This window comes from Strongylocentrotus purpuratus, unplaced genomic scaffold (assembly GCF_000002235.5).
Source record: "Strongylocentrotus purpuratus isolate Spur 01 unplaced genomic scaffold, Spur_5.0 spur5_scaffold_19, whole genome shotgun sequence".
Classification (NCBI taxonomy): domain Eukaryota; kingdom Metazoa; phylum Echinodermata; class Echinoidea; order Camarodonta; family Strongylocentrotidae; genus Strongylocentrotus; species Strongylocentrotus purpuratus.
The window spans coordinates 17,285,989-17,291,202 of record NW_022145604.1 but is presented as its reverse complement, the minus strand read 5'-3'; the positions used below and the strand labels follow the sequence as shown (position 1 = coordinate 17,291,202).

The 5,214-nt window shown below is 39.4% G+C and overlaps 1 pseudogene; it reads left to right on the top strand.

The window, feature by feature from the left end:
* On the top strand, positions 1–2,720 carry LOC115925918 (annotated as a pseudogene).
* The last annotated feature ends 2,494 nt before the right edge of the window (positions 2,721–5,214 follow it).

Below are 5,214 nucleotides of genomic sequence, written 5' to 3'. Positions count from 1 at the left end.
ATGCATCACGACACTCTCATTCTTAGGGCCTAATTGTCCAGGGACCTGGCGCGTCGCTTTGCAGCAAGTTCCTGGAAGACCTACGTGGGGGTCTCCCTAGACCAGGTGACCTACAATCACGACAGTCGTTCGCCCCTTCCCCCACATGGACGCCGACTATCCGACAACATGGGGCTGTGCGCCGACGACGAGTACATGGCTATATGCAGGCGCGGATCCAGGATTTCTTAGGGGGGGGGGCCCAAATTTGAAATTATGCGAGCCAAATATTGGTACGTAATGGTAACCAACAGTGACGTGATGCGGGGGGGGGGGTCGGTGCAGGGAGGGGCGAATTTCTCCCTCCCTCCTCCGCGAAACGCGGAAGCTTTGACGTTTCATTAAATCATTAGAGAAACAAAACGATTCGTTGTACAGTTTTCGAAAATAATTCTCGTCTGAATTTTGTTTTTCCCCTCTCGCGCGAAGCGCGAAATTTTTTAGGATTCATTAAATTATTAGAGAAAGAAAACAATTCGTTGTAAAGTTCTCAACTCTAAATTCTCGTCTGAATTCAGGTTCCCCTCCCCCCTATCGCGCGAAGCGTGGAAGCTTTTAAGTTTCCTTAAATTATTAGAGAAACAAACCGATTCGTTGTACCGTTTTCGAAAATAATCCTCGTCTGAATTTAGATTCTCCCCCCCCCCTCCCGCGCGAAGCGCGGAAGCTTTTACGTTTCATTAAATCATTAGAGAAACAAACCGATTCGTTGTACAGTTCTCGAAAATAATTCTCGTCTGAATTTTGTTTTTCCCCTCTCGCGCGAAGCGCGAAAAATTTTAGGATTCATGAAATTATTAGAGAAAAAAAAAACGATTCGTTGTAGAGTTCTCAACTCAGGTTTCCCCCCCCCTATCGCGCGAAGCGCGGAAGCTTTTAAGTTTCCTTAAATTATTAGAGAAACAAACCGATTCGTTGTACCGTTTCGAAAATAATCCTCGTCTAGATTCAGTTCCCCCCTCTCTCCCCCTCCTGCGCGAAGCGCGAAAGCTTTGACGTTTCATTAAACTATAAAAGAAAGAAGGCGATTCCTTGTACCGTTCTCGAATCTTAATCCTCGTCTGAATTCAGTTCCATCCCCCCCCCCCCCCCCCCTCCGCGCGAAGCGCGGAAGCTTTTACGTTTCATTAAATCATTAGAGAAAGAAGACGATTCGTTGTACCGCTCTCGAAAATAATCCTCGTCGGAATTAAGTTCCCCCCTCCCCTCCATCCCGCGCGAAGCGCGGAAGCTTTTACGTTTTATTAAATCATAAAAGATTGGTATTACCGTTCTCGCCTCTGAATCCTTGTCTGAATTCAGGTTCCCCACTTCCCGCGCAAAGCGCGGAAGCTTCACGTTTCATAAGATTATGAGAGAAAAAAGACGATTCGCTGTACCGTTCTCGATTGTTAATCCTTGTCTGGGGCGGCGGCGAAGCCGGCCCCGGAAGCATAGAGGTTTTAGGCGTTTAATCAAGGTCATATGAGCATATTTTTTTTAGTATACCTTATTATTTCGTGACACTGGCAGGTAACTATTTGGCGTTGGGTCCAGGGGGCGGAGCCCCCCAAAATCAGGGGTTTTAGGCATTAAATTACCGTCAGATGAGCATCTAAGGGCCCGCCGTAGGGCCCTTGGTGGGATCCAGGGGGCAGAGCCCACGGAAGCTTAGGGGTTTTAGGCATTTAATCACGGTCAGATGAGCATATTTTGATGCCTCATTATTTGTTAACACTGGCAGTTAAGCATTCTTTCTTTCTTGCTCTCATTCTATTTTATTTCTCTTTAATATACTTTTTCAAAAAAGGGTGGGGGGGGGGGAGAGCTCGAGGCTCCCGATCCCCACCGTACCTCGGGCCCTGACATGGAGGAATCTCAAGAATCACATTTCTTGCCTGGCTGCAAATTTAGGAATTTGTCATTTTTGAACAAACACATACAAACGTATAATTTACTAAAAATCCCCCCTCCCTATCAGTACGCCAGTATCTCCTCTTTTCCTTTCCCTTTCCTTCCTTCTCTCTTGTTTGTTTTATGGGGGGGGGGGGGGGGTCAACAGCCTGGGAGGCAAAGCCCTTTCGGCCCCCGATCTCCTTCTTCCCCCTTTTCTTTTCTTCTTCCTCTTCTTTCTTTCCCTTTCTCCTTTCGCTTCTTTTCCTTTTTTCTCTCTTTTTTTTTTTTTTTTTTTTTTTGCGGGGGGGGGGGCCAAGGCCCGCTCGGCCCCCCCCTGGATCCGCGCCTGGCTATATGCCCGAGGGAACCCGTCTTCAGATGCACAGGTAGCGGGCACGCCGAACCGCTGATACTGAACTGGGTCAGCAGTCGGGTTAACATTTCAAAATGGCCGCCAGCGGACGGACAAATGCATACATTACATCTGTTCACATTCTGATCTCCTTGTAGCGGATGCATAGAGTGGTTGAATGATTTTCTACTTTTCCTCCAAGAGGAAGGAAAGATAGGCAGCATCCGGTTTGTCCGCGGATATTCCAACGAGTACACGCCGTGGAAACGCGGTACGCTGCTAGCACAACGTAGAGTTCCTGGTCCAGATGAAACCATTCCTTGGCTTTCTAACCTCCAAACTTATTATCCTAACTTCAGAGTGATAAAGATTTCTTAAGATTCAATCGGAATAAAAGAGTAGACATTTATTAAGATTGTAATACTAGTTGGTATGAAAACAGGTAGGATTCGCGTAAGGAAATGGATTTTAATTCGTATTGAAACAAGAACTTTCTTTGCTTTTCATTGTAGTAAATATATCATTCCGCTATCAAAATAAACGTGAATATAAGGAACTTCGGGCATCCCGTTGCCAGGAATCATCCTGGTTTTTCGTTTAGGTTTAAGTTTTGATCGAAATTCACTAGCCAAGAAACAAATATAGCACTGGATGTTCCGGCACCTGGCCTTTCCACTTATTTTATGGAGACAATTACTTTAAAAAAAACTTAGCAGAAAAAAGAAATCCGTTCTCGAAAGAAACTTTTTTCAATTTTTATCTTTTTTCAATTTCTACATTTATTTAAACAACAGAAAATTTAAATTTATTAGTGCAACCTTTATGAAGAAATAGTTAATGACAAATCGGTGGAAAGCCTTTCTTTTCCCTCCAAATCATTGGGATGATAAGGGCATTAGGTTCATTAATGATTTAATAAGTAAAGAAGGAATCTATTTTGTCGCTAAATTCTTCTATGTAAATCAAAGTTTAATAAAATCCTTGATTTTCTACAGTATTTCTTTCACTACGACAAGTTGTCCGATGCTCATTCACTTCCAACCTGGAAAAATCCAAACATAGAATGTGCATAAACATAATGCACTAATCTGTATTATGATACAGCAACAACTATTTATTTCCAGATTTAATACGACATTTTCTCTTTTTCATTAAACAAAATATAATAAAGACATATTATAAGGATGAGCAGTACGTTTATATCATAAATGAAATAAGAAATCAGTTCACTTTATTATAGGATTTCCAGGCCAAATTCGCGTGTTTGTCATTGGAATTCATTTACTTTGCATTTAAGTTAGCGCAGATCGGCTTTGCCATGCCAATTATCATTCAATTTTCCAGTTTTTGTTTTTAATTTAGGATTTTGGTCGAAGGGTTTCATAGATCTGTCATTCAATTCAGAAACTGCTCAACTAGCATTCAAATTAATATTCACTTGCCGAAGCGTAATTTTTATCATTCAAATTGCAAGTCGTTTTTTTTTCTTAACAATCAAACTTAAATGCTGATGAATATCAGATAAATCTAATAAGTATAAGTGTATAAATGCAAGAAAATGAAATGATGAAATACACATGAAAAAAAATCTTGAAAGAAAAAGAATGAGCTATAAAAAGTGTGTAATAAACGAGAAATGTATGTTGACCATCAATTTAAGTGCTCAAAGTGCTAATTTAGAATGCTACAAATGAATTAGAATGCTAGAAGTACACCGTCGAGTTGTCCGAAAATCGTGTTGCGCCAAATCGAATGACCAAATAGCGAAAGAAGCACATTGTTCATTAATTTGAATGAAACATACGTAGATTCTAACGAAAATTCCATACAGTTGAAAACTAGAAAAGGGAATATAAACCCGACATATACCCGACTGCACTAACCCGTCGAATTTGAACGCAAGACAAATTAATTTGAATGACAAACTCGCGAATTTAGCCGGGAAATCCTATATTAAAGATGGCTTATATTGAAGCAAGTATTTGAATGATGTATACAAATATTGATGTGATATTGGTTGTATGAAATGTAAATGTGATCTTGTGGGGATGTCAGTCATGTAGAAATACTGTAAGCAAGCGTGACCAAAGGTTTTCCAGACACCCCCTAAACGAGGATTTTTTTCTGAAACCAAAATACACCCTATATGAGGGTTTTGCGTGTTTCTTCCTCCCGAATTCACACCCTAAACGGGTATTTCAAGAAATTGTGTACACCTAAAAAAGTATTGCAAAATGTAACCCCTTAAGCATTTTGAAGTGCTATTACCATTTAAGTTGTTGACAATGTAAACTAACTCAAATTGCGCTTCTGATGTAAAATTCACAACGTAAACATTTATTTCAATAGAGAAGCAATAACATCAGCCTGCACACTTTTAAATGGGTAAAATTCACAACGTAAACATTTATTTCAATAGAGAAGCAATAACATCAGCCTGCACACTTTTAAATGGGTAAAATTCACAACGTAAACATTTATTTCAATAGAGAAGCAATAACATCAGCCTGCACACTTTTAAATGGGTTTAATGCACAGCCATGATAAGTCCTCTCTTTGAAAAAAAAGAATTACATTTCAAATTTGATCTATTTTATATAAAGTACATGTAGTGTTTACAAAAAGTATACAATGTACAGTGACCAGTTACTCTTCTACTGTGCAAAACAAAATGTAAGGGACCAGCTACACTGTAAAAAATAATAGTCGAAATAACTCAATAAAATTGAGGAAAAGAATTGCCTTATTTTTATTAAGTAAATATTACCTACGGTATCCTAAATAGAATTTACTTATTTTGCTGAATAAATTTTTACTCAGTTAAATCGAGTTACATTAACGTAAATAATTTAAGTATTGTAATCATTTTAGATAATTAAAAAAAAGCTATGATAGGATTACATATTGCACGATTTGGTACCTATCTAATCTAACAAGTAACATCCACT